The sequence below is a fragment of the Trichechus manatus genome, unplaced genomic scaffold, assembly GCF_000243295.1.
Source record: "Trichechus manatus latirostris isolate Lorelei unplaced genomic scaffold, TriManLat1.0 scaffold00056, whole genome shotgun sequence".
Classification (NCBI taxonomy): domain Eukaryota; kingdom Metazoa; phylum Chordata; class Mammalia; order Sirenia; family Trichechidae; genus Trichechus; species Trichechus manatus.
This window is the reverse complement of record NW_004443992.1, coordinates 15,908,906-15,925,097: the sequence shown is the minus strand read 5'-3', so window position 1 is coordinate 15,925,097 and position 16,192 is coordinate 15,908,906.

Sequence of the window (16,192 nt, the reverse complement as noted above, 5' to 3'; positions counted from 1 at the left end):
CTTCAAAATATATTTTAGAGAAAAAAATAAAACCAAACCGGTCAATAAAATAAAACCAAACCTGTCAAGTCAAACCTGACTCATGGTGACCACATAACTGTGGTCGGTAGAGTTTTTACGGCTGTGACTTTAAGACAGAGGAACCTATGGGTAGATTCAAACCACCAACCTTTTAGTTAGTAGCCGAGTGCTTATTCACTTGCTCCAACCAGGGATTCTGTTTTAGAGAAAGACACAGGATAATAAAAAGAATCCCTGGTTTGTGAATCAAAAAACCTGAGGAAGAACTGAAACCATTCCCGAAGCGAACTCTTCAGACAAAGATTAAACTGGACTATGGGGAAAAAAATGATATTCATGAAGAGAGTGTTTCTTAGCTCAAGTAGATCCATGAGACTAAATGGGCAGGTCCTGTCCAGAGGCAAGATGAGAAGGCAAAAAGGGACAGGAGCTGATTGAATGGACACAGGAAATCCAGGGTGGAAAGGAGAAGTATGCTGTCACATTAGGAGAGCAACTAGGGTCACATAGCAATGTGTGTATAAATTTTTGTATGAGAAACTGACTTGAACTGTAAACTTTCACTTAAAACACAATTTAAAAAAAAAAAAAAAAACCCTGGGGATTTTATTCCTGGCTCTGCAGCATACAAGATGTGTGTTTTTGGATGGGTTGTTGTCTAAAGTTGGTTTCCTCCAGAAGCAAACCCTCTGAAAAGAATTTGAAAATAAGTAATTTATTGTCAGTGATTACAGAAAGCACCTCTAATGGTGTGGGAAAGTGTGGCAGGGAAAGGAAAAGAAGGAAAAGAAGCCAGTAGACGGCATGATATTAAGCAGGTTACTACTGTGGGCAACTGGGGTCAATCCTGCTGAGGAACTCTGGGAGACGGTGCAGAACATGACTCAGAGTTATTCCACCAGAGGAGTGAAGGAGCTGGTGTATCTATCCACCAACTCCTGTCTATGTTTGAGTACTGCTTCCTAGGTGAGTTTATTCCCCAACACTTCTGTCAGCCAGAGAAAGCCCAAAAGCAAGCAATCACAGGTGCTTTCAGTTGGTTATCAGTGTGTACAGGAATGATGACTCCAGGGGAGATGCTGACAGGGAACTAGCAGCCTCTGCTACAGGCTTTTCACCTCTGCAGTCTCAGTTTCCTCATCTGTAAAGTAGTGTGATGTTATTGTTGAGTGTACCCACCTTTCAGTTAGTGTGAGGGTTAAAGTAAGATACACGTGGAAGAACTTGGTAAACTTTTATCTTGAAATAAATGTTAAATGTTATCTGTAGCATAAAAGGCTAGATAATTTCTAGATCTCTTTCATGTTTGCATTATAGTATTCATCACTTTTTCTATAAACTCCAAACAGCTAAAATATGTATAATCTTCAGGATTATAAATACTATATTGAAAGCATGGGGCATGTGATTCCTACTAATATGTTTTTAAACATTTATATTAGTAACCCATCTTTTATATGTGCCATCTGGGAACATTTAACTACTACATGCTGGTCAGTTGGACGATATCTAAACATTTAAGATTTATTCCCTACCATTTTATACAAAATTAAGGCAAAACTTCTGTATCAAACAAATCAGCATCTTGAGTTGTATTTTTCCAGAGTGAGAGTCTAAACTATGTTAATGATTCTGAATTACTACAGGTCATATTTTTTAAAAACATGTCTTGCGCTTAGAAATTTGACTAAATTTCTATAGCTATTCTTCTATGAATAACCTTTCACAAAGAGATTGCAATACATCTCCATGAATAGCTTTTTATAACACAGACGTATGTACTTTTCACTAACAGCAGAAATTTCGAGTTGACATGCTAGAGAGTCTCCTTCCGTTTCTTACATGAAGGAATTAAATCTATTAAAAAGTGTAGGGATAGAAGTTCAGTCTTTGACAGTAACAGCATTTCTTCAACTGCTTGCATTTTCTTTGACACAGTGAATGTTGATGAGTTTGAGGAGACATGACTCGTGGGAAAGAATGAAATTCTTCTGTTGTTAAGGAGATGGCAACTGAATCGCAGATGGAAGAGAACACTTAGAAACACAGCATAAACCAAGAAAACAAACCAGATGCCATCAAGTCGATTCCAACTCATGGTGACCCCATGTGTATCAGAGTAGAACTGTGCTCCATAGGATTTTCAGTGGCTGATTTTTTGGAAATAGATCACCAGACCTTTCTTCCAAAGCACCTCTGGATGAATTCAAACTGCCTACATTTCAGTTAGAAGCTGAGTACTTAACTGTTTGCACCATCCAGAAACGCAGCATACTCTTTGACAATTTTGAACATCACATCCACGGAGCCGTGTTTTTCGATTTGAGTTTTACTGTGGACCAGCAATGCTTCTAAACTCTCTACCTCAAACATCAAGAATAAGGAAAAAAAGAAAGGAGAAAAAATGAGGAGGACAGTCATAACTTCTGTTTCCAAGAGGGAATTGTATGATGGTGTGGGACAAAAATATGGCTTTATCTCTGGCCTCAAGAAGTTAATAAGAACTGAGAGGCTGACTATAATCATGTATTACAATTTGTGGTGTGTTGAAGTGTTGAAGGACTTCCAGTCTCCAACAAAGTTAAATGTCTCTAGAAAGAGAATTTGATCCACATCTTAGATGATCCCTTGGACTGGATTGCCTAGATCTTAAGCTGTTCCCCATATTAGACACTATACCCTTGAACACTTCTCTCTTGGAATCTACTTGTTGGCTTCCGCACATATGACATCCATGGGAAGAGGTCCACTTCCCTTTCCTGGGTTTCATTCCAGATATATCCACCTTTTGCTCAACTATCTAGAGAAAAGTAAGATCAAGCAATTAACCCTATGTAACAAATGAGAAACTAGGTTTGTAGACGGTGAGTAACTTGCCCACTGATTTTCTTATTTCTTTTATCAGTGATTTGAGAGATCTTGAAATAATTGAGATCAGAAAGTAATTGAGAATAATTAAATCTATACAGAACAAGCATTCTCAACAGGGGCAATATCAGCTCCGAGAGGGTGAAAATTGGCAATTGGTTGTGAGAGAGAGGAGTTATATTTTACAATGGTTTGTGGTACCCCAAAGCTCAATCTTACCTAACAAAATCTTATTCCTTAGTATTTAATTTCTCTCAGGAAGAAATAAAATCTAATTTGAATTTTCTCTTTAGGGCAGTGATAATGAAAAACAGGTTGAAAAACACTCTTCTAGAATAATTCACTAAATACAATAATTAATTTTTGTGCAATATCTGTTAGGTATATCTTAATAGTTACAAACAATATTGACTTCAATTCCGTCAATAGTAAGGATTACCTGGCTAAAAAATTTCTCCTGATTCTCTTATTTTGTACTGTCAGACAATTTTGCTGATCTTCTTTTTAATCTTTCTTGTTCCATAATAGTCTACTCTAGGATCATTCCTGCTCTTTTTCAGGGAATTTATTAATGGCAGAAAAAGCCTTGGTTTCTGCTTATGAAACAGCTTTAAGTTCAGATTTACATAACAGATTTAAACAAACGAGAATGGCTTTTTTCTTTGTCCATCCCTGTAGCTTTCTCTTTCTCTCTTTCTCTGAGCCCCTTCTAATTGCTGCCTTTGGTTTTTGAACCACACAGTTCTGATAAGTGTATTTTTTTAAGCAGCACATTTTGATAGAGCAGTTTTAAGCTTGTGTTCCGTTTTCAAAATGCTCCACCGTTAGTTAGAGTTACGGCTGTCATGATACCTAGTCTATCAGACTTAAGAACAACTGGTTGAGTTTCTACTCGTAACCATTTTATTCCAAATTTTGTGCAAGCTACATCCGCTTTTGAATTGGTTTTAGATATGCAAACACTTAAATTTTTAATGAACAGTTAAATTTTGGAAGCTACTTCTGAAATAAAAACAAAATCAGCTCTTCTCAAACCAAAAGTAATTTCTCCCCTGAGATGACTTCAAAGTGAGGGTGACTGCGTGAAGCTCTAGACTTGACCAATTTTACTGACATTTTAAGCAAAGAACAGCTTTACTAACTCCATGATTTAACTGAGTCATCCAATTTCTTTGGTAACATAAAAACAACCTTATTTAAAAGTCGTGAAATAAATATTCTACAGAGATGTTTTGCATTTTTGCTATTAAGAAAGGGAGAACACAGTGAGAAAAAAGTTGTATTATACAGAATTATACAATATATAATTTATATGTGTGTGTGTATAATTTGAAATTGCAACCCAGGTTTATTATGCGGAAACAATTAAAACCTCAGTTCTGAAAAAATTAACTTTCATTAAATATTGAGAGTGAGAAGACGGTAGATACAAGCTAGACACATAACTCCTGCTATTGTGTAAACTACTTCTTCAAAGGAAAATAGTTAGTAGTTCATTAATTTTAATGCCAATTGTACCAAGCAATGTTTAATGTTTGGCTGCTAACCAAAAGGTCGGCAGTTTGAATCCACCAGCCGCTCCTTGGAAACCCTATGGGGCAGTTCTTCTCTGTCCTATAGGGTTGTTATAGGGTCACTATGAGTCGAAGTCGACTCGATGGCAACAATTTTTTTAAATTCATTTAATAATCATTTGTTTTGCATCTACTATGCATTACCATATTTTGTAATTTAGGTGCAATAAACAGTCTGACTCTTCTACTAAAAAAAAAAAGCCAAACTCGTTGCCCTGGAGTCGATACCAACTCATAGTGACCCGCCAGGACAGGGTGGAACTGCCCATAGAGGTAGCCGATGGATTCGAACTGCCACCCTTTTGTTTAGCAGCTGGTTTCTTAACCACTATACCACCAGGGCTCCACTCTTTCTACAGGGTATTGGAAAAAACAAATCCAGGCTAACATGCAATTAAAAAAGGATAACTTGATTCAAAAGAGACTTTAGATGCCTAAATGCAGTTAAAAAAAAAAAAAAAAAAAGCAAACAGTAACTACAAGTGAGGAATAAAGATGGTATGGAAATGAAAGCAAATATCAAAATCATTTGGGGGCCATAATTTTTAATACTCACATGTCACTATCTAATTCATATGACACAAAGGGAATTATTTGGAAAAGTTATTGTTAATGTGACTTATATAGAAATTTAAGTCAGATAACTAGGATAAAAAATATGCTCTAAACTTTGGGTACTAAGTACTTTCATCTGATGATCTTAACCATAATATTCACAGATCTTTCTACCACTTCTTGCCATATAAATACCTTAAAATACATGCTTAAGACAAAAACACAGAATTATAATTACTCACATCATTATTTTAAGGACAAAAGTATATTTTCCTTCTGTTTTTACTGGTAGAAGGCATGCTCTAAAGCATTAGCTCTCAAATTTTTTAGTCTCAGGACCCCTCTACACTCTTAAAAATTGATAACCCTAAACAACTTTTGTTTATGTCAGTTGTATCCCTCAATATTTACCATATTAAAAATTAAAACTGAGACATTTAAAAAGTATTTATTTATAAAGTCTGTGAAATAACAATAGTATACATGTTACTTATAATACACATAATATTACATGCTAACAGAGATAGCATATTTTTAAGAAAAATACTTACATTTTCCAAAACGAAAATAAACCAAAGAAATAGGAGAGTAGCGTTGTCTTACAGTTTTGTAAAATCTATTTAATGTCTGGCTTAACAGAAGACAGTTCGATTTTCATATCGGCTTTTGCATTCAATTTGTTGTGATGTGTTGTTTTGGGTTGACCTGTATAAAGAAAATATCAAATTTCAAATTATCATGGATTTCAGGCTTTCTGAAGCCGTAGAGGCTGGATGAACCCCTGAAACTATCACCCTGAGATAATCTTTAAGCTTTAAACCAAAAATATCCCCTGAAGTCTTCCTAAAACCAAACAATAGTTTAGCTTAACTAGTGAAAAATGTCTGCCTTGAGCATTATGCTCTTTTAAGAACTATCTATATGGGATCAAATTGACAACAACAACTCAAAAGATTAGATAGGAAACTTAGGGGGCAGTGAATTTATGTTAATGGAGGAAGAACAATTCAGAAAAAAGGGGGAGAATGGTTGCACGACTGGAAAAAAGTAATCAATGTCACTGAACTGTACATGTAGAATTGTTGAATTGGTGTGTGTTCTGCTGTGTATGTTCTCAACAACAAAAAAATAAACAAATAAATGAAAAAGAAAATCCAGCCTCACTCAAGTATATGCAGCTGGAAAAGGGAGGCCTTCATGGACTCCATTAAAGGGACTTGAAAAACCACCACCCCCCTAAAGTGGTCCATGGAACACACCTCTAAACAGCTGCTCCAAGTCTTGACCAGACCAGATGAAATAGAGACATTGCCCTAGTTATACAAAATAAGAATGTTTTCTGTACCCATAGTTCTAAAATCCCTGATAGAGGATAAATCCTATTACTGACAGCAAAATTTGAGGGCCTTGTATTTGCCCACTTTGTAGTGTTAGTTGGAGGCTAGTATATTTGTTAGAGAAAGTGCGTTTAGGAGCATGATAAAATATTGTAGTACGTTTATGCTGAAAAATAGTGATAGATAGTTAGGACTCCTCTTAACATTACAATTTCTTTCTTTTCTGCTGCAAGTAATATAATGAACAGTGCCGTCCCTAAGAGTTCTTTAGCTGATTCAGAGTAAAAAAAAATCAAAATACTGACATATGCTTAGAAAAATGAGCATAAGAGTCCTACCCTAGTTTCAGGGAGAAATTTTCCATTCTCCCTCTGACTTTAAAATCTCTTCCTTGACCTAATATTGTAAACTTCATATTTTAAAATATGTGAAGCTTAAAAGATGGAGAATGCATTTAGTCTTCCTTCATTTTTATAATAAAATATTACTGGGGAGAGAAGTACCAAAATATAAATGGATTTATTCATAATAGACAATACATATAATTATACACGCACGTACCCTGATCTTATTAATCCATCTACAAAATACTAAGCTTTCATTTACCAAAGATCCAATGAAGTGGTGATAGGGTGTTATTTAAATTGACAGCATACAACGATAAGAGCCCTGAGGTGTCATGGTTAAGACTTGGCTGCTAACCAAAAGCTTCATGGTTCCAACCCAGCAGCAGCTCTGCGACAGAAAAGACTAGGCCATCTGCTCCCGTAAAGACTACAGCCTGGGAAACCCTATGGGGCAGGTCTTCTCCATCCTATAGGGTAGCTATGAGTTGGAATGGACTCGAGAGCACACAAACAACCATCAAAGATAAAGGAAAACGAGCTTATCTCCCCCCACTTTGAACCTAAGAGTAAACATGACCATTTTGCTTTAAAATGGAATATTGATGACCCCATTTTCTATGAATTGGTTGTCAGAGGTTCTGTCCATGAATTTTCAAAAGGAAACCATTTTTTCTATGTATAAATATCAAATGAGTAGACTCAGTGCTCCAATACAAAGTGTGTCAAATATATAAACCAATAACGCCACATTCATACCTAAAAACTTATAAATCTTTTTTATCAATAAATATTGCAATTAAATTTATACTTTTCAATTCTTGTTTTAAGGTAGCCAAATATTTTTGACTATGTGTTCGATTATTACTTCTTAATGGAGTACTAGGAGTAATCTAAAAACTGGACTACATGAGGACAAGCCAAGTATTTAAAACTTCCGGTACTATTGTGCAGTTAGTTATCCACTGCCTGGCAGATCCAAAGTGCCTGTGGAGACTCCTGGGGTTGGGCCAGACTGCAGGGTCCCTGCCTTGAGTTCTGGGAAGACTCTTGCTTTCCCACACTTACCCCAGTAACTGCTAGTGAAGGTCTCAGCAACAAGTGGAAAGGTCGTGCTGCTATAACAGAAATACCACAAGTGGATGGCTTTAACAAAGAGAAGTTTATTCTCTCACAGTCCAGTAGGCTACAAGTCCAAATTCAGGGTGTCAGCTCCAGAGGTATGCTTTCTCTGTCGGCTCTAGAGGAAGGTCCATGTCATCAGTCTTTCCCTGGTCTGGGAGCTTCTCTGTGCAGAAACCTCAAGTCCAAAGGACACGCTCTGCTCCCAGCACTGCTTTCTTGGTGGTATGAGGTTCCCATGTGTCTCTGCTCGCTTCCCTCTTTTATATCTCAAAAGAGATTGGCTTAAGGCACTGTCTAATCTTGTATACCTCGTCAGTATAACTGCCGCTAATCTATCTTATTACATCATAGTGATAGAGTTTACAACACATAAGGAAATCACATCAGATTACAAAACGGTACACAATCATACAATACTGGGAATCATGACCCAGCCAAGTTGACAGATATTTTTGGGGGACACAATTCAATCCATGACACTACATATATACCATGTTTAATCTTATTGATACAGAATTTGACAAATTACATACAACTTCACTATCTATGTTCATGATAACTCTTCCTTCAACTTTATTCAAATACATACGCACACAGACACCTACACAAACAGTAAAAATGAGGAGGAATAAAATGGTTTATGCCCATTTCCTTTGTATCTGATTTAGTTCTTATTCATTGAGAGTCATGGCTTCTTTCCATTACTATAACTGACAGTGTGTGTTTTTCCTATTACTCATGAGTAAGTACATGAATTTTGAATATGAGACAATATGGAGAGTAAAGGTGATACTTCTTGACATTTTCCAAAACCTCTTAATTACCAGGTTTCTACCTGATATTGAAATCGTCATTCAATTTTAATACACGCTGTTCCTACACCAATGTGAATGATACATCAGTTCTTGTTCACGTTCAAACTATAAATGCATCATGATAAAGTTCATTTCTTGACTTTGGCGGCTTAGAACACATTCTAACTTACGACTAATAAATCACTGTGACAATGTCTTCGAAGAAGAAAAACATGCATTATCTTCCCTATTATCCCTGAGTGAGGTTATATAAGAGATTAGTACAGACAAACTCTGACATAATGCATTTGCTTGGGTTGCAATCCCATGCCTTACTACATTCAATTCCTCTCTTCAATTAGTTTTCATTTGGATATTAAAATGAGATGTTTTATGGGTTACATAGTCATATTTGCTACTTTCCCTCAGGAAAATTGTGGTTTAAAAGGTTACCATGGTTACACATTAGTCACTGGTCAGATTTTTTTTTCCCCAAACTTGTTGTACACCTAAGTAATAATAAGATTGAAATTTACAAAGGCAGATCCTGACATCTTAGAATTTTCAGACAATGAATGTTCTCTACAAAATTGATGTAATGGCTTACTGCTTATTTAACTTTAGTAAAATTTCCTATTCTACATTGTCTATCCTAAGTCCCACCTCTTTCAGAAAGCCTTTCCCAACTACTAAAAACCTAACAAATCTCTCTCCCTGGTTCAATTTATGGAATTTTTTCTGTCCGTTATTTCTCAAAGTGTGAGTCACTGAACTATCTTTATAAGAAGCATCTCGAATGGTTGCTAAGCAGACAATTCCAAGGTTTCATTCCAGAACTAATTAAGTAGAATCTCTGCTGTGGAGTATGGTGATCTAAATCTTTAATAAACATCCAGGGGCCTATCTATGGAACACAGCGCCTATGACAATTAGTTTTAAATTGCTGAATGATCTCTCACAGCTGGCAATGGAAACTGTGATGGACGATACAAATTGCTCACTGGTACTCCACCTGAAGCGGCACCCAGGGCACATGCCTTACTTGCCATACCTTAGTTACACCTATGCAAATATTCCAGATAATTAATATGCAGTTTAGTTTTTAAAAAAACACCTTACTCTGCATTGTATCCTATCTGTGTTATTCCCTAATTGCTTAAGTGTCTATCTTTGTCCCTCAAATAGAACATAAATTTGTTGAGTGAAGATAAAATATTATTTGCATTTCATAGCTATTAAATATCTAGTTTACAGAATGTGCCAGTTGAATTACTGCTAGTTGATTATTAATTAAATATTAAAAATTGCATCATTTTATTTTTTGAATCAAAATCAATGCCAAGTACCACAGTAGGAGACTGAGCTACTGCAACAACTTGATGTTTTACTTTCAACTATGCAATATGTCCCCCACGCGTCTGTCAGTTTGTCATGCTATGGGGGCTTGCGTGTTGCTGTCATGTACTTAACATGCACCTATCAACAACAACGTGCAATATGTACAACTGTTATATATTCCTGCTCGTTCTAGATTTTCTTAAAATTTTATTATAGAAAATTTCAAACATATACAAAGAATACTATAATATATCCACGGTACTCATTGACCAGGTTCAACAGTTAGTAACATTCTGTCATTACTGTATCATATATATTTCTTAGTATTCTTATTCTCATCCTTTTTATAGTTATTTTCTACAGTAATTCGGCACACATTATAGTTCTCACAATACACACCTACTGCTCACTTATTGACTATCTCATTATCCCGCATTTCACATTTTTTACAATAGTAAGAAATCTACTATCTATTTTGTGCATTAACGATGTACGTCCGGCAGTAACAAATGCCGAGGTGCTGGACGAGAGTAACACTGGCTGTGATAGTTAAGATTATGTGTCAGCTTGACTGGACCATGATTCTCTGTGGTTTTGCAGTTATGTAATGACATAATCTGAAGTTATGCAATGATGTAATTTGGCGGTTATGTAATGATGTAGTCATTCTCCATTTTGTAATCTGATGTGGTCGTTCTCCATTTTCATGTAATGCTGATTTTCACATAATGACATGGTATTTGGAACCTAACCACGTCAATAAGTGAGGAGTGACTGTATTATTTTTTTTTTTTTTGCTTTGAACAGTCAATTATGATTTAAAGAAATTTTATATGTAAAAATTTAAAAAAATGTATAAAACTTAACCAGTTGCTAATGAGTCAACTCTGACTCCTGGCAACCTCATGTGTGTCAGAGTAGAACTGTGTCTCATAGGGCTTTCAATGGCTGATTTTTGGGAGGGAAGTAGATCACCAGGCCTTTCTTTTGAGGCACCTCTGGGTGGACTTGAACTTCACACCTGTATAACTTACAATCATGAAGAAATAAAATTTTCCCCCCAAAATTCTCTCATATCAATCCATCCCCCAGAGCAATGTTCTGGTTCTGGATTTCTTTCTTTCTTTTCTTTTCTTTTCTTTTTTTAATATTTCCTGTGGTTTATATTAGTGCAAATTCTACCTGAGATTGTTTCTTTTATTGGTTCCTAAAATGAAGGCCACTCTCACTATTTCCAAGCATATGACCCTGGATTTTCCCTGGCTGGTAGGAAAAGCTGTTTCCATTCAAAATAAAATTTTAATTAAGAACTAAACCTCTTTTAGCAGATGTGGTGGATTTGGGTGCATATTAAGTGTGACCATACTGCTCTTCAAAAATTGTACCACACCTGCTTCCTTAGTCATTTCCAGCTTAAAACTGCATGAATTATTGAATAAGAGGTGGATGTACCTTAAGTTTAAAAAGCATCTCATGTAATTTCTCCAAAACTCCTGTCCACAGTGCTAATGTGTGCCTCAATAACTAACATTATAATATTGTATAGCTAACCATACAAACCATACAAATATTGATATAATGCTATATTAATGTCAGAGTAGAACTGTGCTTCATAAGGTTTTTAATGGTTGATTTTTTAGAAGCAGATCACCAGGCCTTTCGTCCGAGGTGCCTCTGAGTGGACTTAAACCCCCAACCTTTTGTTTAGCAGTGAAGGGTGTTAACCATTTAAACCACCTGGCCCTAAAGAAAATAAAGGGTTGACAGTTGATGCTTTCAGTTGTTTATAACCTAAAAAAATGCTGGTTCATTCATTCTTAAAAAATTATTATTGTAACTGTAGTGTTTTAATAGTGTGAAAGTACGTTTCCTATTTCTTGTTCTTATTCCAGAGGGATAGTAGAGGTTCAGTGAAAAAGAGGAAGACCCTCAATGAGATGGATTGACACAGTGGCTACAACAATGGGCTCAAACGTAGCAACGATTGTGAAGATGGCGCAGGACCAGGCAGTGTTTCGTTCTGTTGTACAAAGGATCGGAACCGACTTGACGGGACCTAACAACAACAACAACATTCCGGAAAAAGAAGTTGCAAGATTTGCCAGTCTTTGCAAGACTTTTTTCACCCACAGTTCTAGGATAGCATGTACTTCCCCAGTTTTGTTGTGATTTCTCCATGCACTGAGCTTGAAGTCCTCACATTCAACCCAGTTTAACCCACGTCCATCATCCCCACTCTGCATCCCATTACGTCTTTTGGTGGCCTTCCCAGACCTAAACCTCTTTCTTTACAATTGTGCTGTCCACTTTCTGGTTTGTGAGCAAGCAGTTTTTGAACAAAAGGCTTATTTGCTATCAAACAGCACAAAGGTCATCAAATTTGGCATTTAATTTGTTGTCATAGTTGGTCTTAGCACCTGCATGCTTGTCAATATAACTTTTTATATGTGTATTTTTTAAATAATTTATGTTATTTATTTTTTCTTGTTGAGAATATACACAGCAAAACATACACCAAGTCAACAGTCTCTACATATACAATTCAGTGACATTGATTCCACTCTTCAAGTTGTGCAACCATTCTCACCCTCCTTTTCTGAATTGTTCCTCCCTCATTAACATAAATTCACTGCCCCCTAAGGTTCTTAGCTAATCTTTTGAGTTACTGTTATCAATTTGATCCCATATAGATAGATCTTAAAACAGCATAATGCTCAAGGCAGACACTCTTTACTAGTTTAGCTAAACTATTGTTTGGTTTTGAGAAGATCTCAGGGGATATTTTTCATTTAAGGTTTAAAGATTATCTCAGAACAATAATTTCAGGGGTTCACCCAGTCTCCATGGCTTCAGAAAATCTGGATTCCATTAGAATTTGAAATTCTGTTCTGAATTTTCCCCCTTTTGATAAGGATTCTTCTATAGAATTTTTGATCAAAATGTTCGGTGATGGTAGCCAGGCACCATCCAATTCTTCTGGTCCAAAGAGGAATTTGTTTATTGAAGCAATTAGCCTCACGTTCCATTTCCTCCTCCTACTCCCCACTCTCCTTCTTTCTCTATTGCTCCAGCTGAATAGAGACTATGTTTGCCTCACATTTGTAACAATAAATTTAGAGATTCTGTATAGAATCTAAAGATATGTTAAGATGTTGAGATATGCTTATGATAGTTTCCATAATTTTTTTAAGAAATGTAAAAACAGACTGGCAAATAGATGATGAAAGCAAGTAGAGAAATTTGCACACATGCGATCTAAATGAGGAGACCAAGGAGAAGTATCCTTAAATTTTCATCATTCTTCTAGAAGACACTTCATAAACGAAGACTCAGAGACTATACTAGAAAAGCAACGGTAAAAACAAACAAGATGTCATGGATTGAACTATGTCTCCCAAAAATATCTGTCAATTTGACTAAGTCATGATTAGCAGTATTGTGTGATTTTTCACAATTTTGTCATTTGATGTGATTTTCCTATGTGTTGTAAATCCTATCTCTATCATGTTAATGAGATGGTATTAATGGCAGTTATGTAGACTCAATGTACAAGATTAATCTACAACTTAAGCCAATCTCTTTTGAGCTGTAAAAGAGAGAAGCCAGCAGAGAGACAGGGGGACCCCTTACCACCAAGAAACAAGAGCCAGGAGAATAGCACATCCTTTGGACCCAGGATCCCTGCACTGAGAAGCTCCTTGACCAGGGGAAGGCTGATGACAAGGACCTTTCTCCAGAGCTGATAGAGAGAGAAAAACTTCCCTGGAGCTGACTCCCTGAATTTGCACTTGTAGCCTACTAGACTGTGAGAGAATAAATTTCTCTTCATTAAAGCCATCCACTTGCGGTATTTCTGTTATAGCAGCACTGCATAACTAAAACACAAGATAAGTTTCATTCTTTTACTGTTGTTGTTGTTAGGTGCTGTCGAGTCGGTTCTGGCTCATAGCAACCCTATCTACAATAGAATGAAATACTGCCCAGTCCTGCTTCATCCTCATAATTGTTGCTATGCTTGAGGCCATTGTTGTAGCCACTGTGTCAGTCCATCTCATTGAGGGACTTCCCCTTTTCGCTGACCCTCTGCTTTACCCAGTACAATGTCCTTCTCGCAGTATTGGTCCCTGCTGATAACATGCTCAAAGTATGTGAGACAAAGTCTCACCAGCCTCCCTTCTAAGAAGCATTCTGGCTGTTCTTCTTCCAATACAGATTTGTTCACTCTTCTGGCAGTCCATGGTATGATATATTAAATATTCTTAACCAATACCGTAATTCAAAGTCATCAATTTTTCTTCAGTCTTCTTTATTCATTGGCCAGCTTTCACATGCATATGAGGCGATTGAAAATACCATGGCTTGGATCAGGTGTGCCTTAGTCCTCAAAGTGAAATCTTTGTTTTTTAACACTTTAAAGAGGTCTTTTGCAAAAGATTTGCCCAATGCAATACGTCGTTTGATTTCTTGACTGCTGCTTCCATGGGTGTTGACTGTGGATCCAAGTAAAATGAAATCCTTGACCACTTCACTATTTTCTGTTTATCATGATGTTGCTTACTGGTCCATTTGTGAGGATTTTTGTTTTCTTTATGTTGAGGTGTAATCCGTACTGAAAGCTGTAGTCTTTGGTCTTCATCAGTAAGTACTTTCAGTCCTCTTCACTTTCAGCAAACAAGGTTGTGTCATCTGCATATCACAGGTTGTTAATAAGTCTTCCTCCAGTCCTGATGGCGCATTCTTCTTCATATAGTCCAGCTTCTTGGATTATTTGCTCAGCATACAGATTGAATAAATGTGGTGAAAGGATACAACCCTGATGCACACCACTTCTGACTTTAAACCACACAGTATCCCCTTGTTCTGTTTGCACAGTCAATAAAACACAGGTAAACATCTTTCTGGTATTCTCTGCTTAAAATTCTTTAATTATTCATGAATATTTCTATAACTCTTAACAGCTGGTTGCTACTTGGCCTGAATGCTTCTAAGAAGCTGATTCTATCCTCTATTGTTGTTGTTGATAGTTGCTGTTAAGACTCATGGCTACTCCATGTGTTACAGAGTAGAAACGCTCTGTAGGGTTTTCTTGGCTCTAATCTTAACGGAGGAGGCCTGGTGGAGAAGTGGTTAAGAGTTTGGCTGCTAACCAAAAGGTTGGCAGTTTGAATCCACCAGCCACTCCGTGGAAGCCCTATGGGGCACTTCTACTCTGTCCAGTAGGGTTGCTATGAGTCAGAATTGACTTGATGGCAACGGATTTAGTTTGGTGTTTTTAATCTTAATGGAAACAGATGGTCAGGCCTTTTCTAAGCTCGGTAGGCTTAACATTTATATTAGCAACTAAGTGCAAATGGTTTGCACCATCTAGGGACCTTTTTCCATTCTTTTTTGTTGTTGATGTTGGGTGCCATTGAGTCGATTCTGACTCATGACAACTCTGCGTGACAGAGTAGAATTGCCCCATAGTGTTTTCTTGGCTGTAATCTTTACAGGAGCAGATAGCCAGGTCTTTCTCCCACAGAGCCACTGGGTGGGTTCCAACCACCAACCTTTCAGTTAGCAACTGAGCTCTTAACTATTCACACCACCAGGGCTCAGATTGTTACTCTTTTCTTTGAGCTGAAACCTTATCAGGTATCAGATATCAGATGATACTTACTGTGATGGTAAAGATTGTGTGTCAACTTGGCTGGGCCATGATTCTCAGTGTTTATACGTGATCACTCCCATGACTAAATTTGCTGTGAGTAGCCAATCAGATGAAAGGGAGCCCTGCTCTCTGACCTGCCAATCTTGGGCTTGCCAGCTTCTGCAGCTGAGTGACTTGGGAGAGGCCTCTACCCTGATCCACAGACTTGGGACGTTCTAGCCTCTACAATCAATTTATATCAATTTCCTTGATATAAATCTCTCTCTATATATATATATATAAATATTTGCATGCTTTACTGGTTTTGCTTCTCTAGAGAACCCAGCCTAAGACATTTGGTACCCAGCGTGGTTCTAGAGAAACAAAACTGTAAGAATGAGTTTTCTAAATTGGTTCTCAAGTCTGGTTAGTCTTAAAGATGTTGATGACTCTGATTCCCACAGTAAAGAAGGCATTTGCTGGTCCATGGAGTGAGGTGGCGATACAAATACGCAAAATATCACCACCAGTAGATCAGGTATTGGTGAAAGGTGAGGCTCAGGGTGAACACATGTGTGATATCTTTCTACAGCTTTGTCAGAATGAG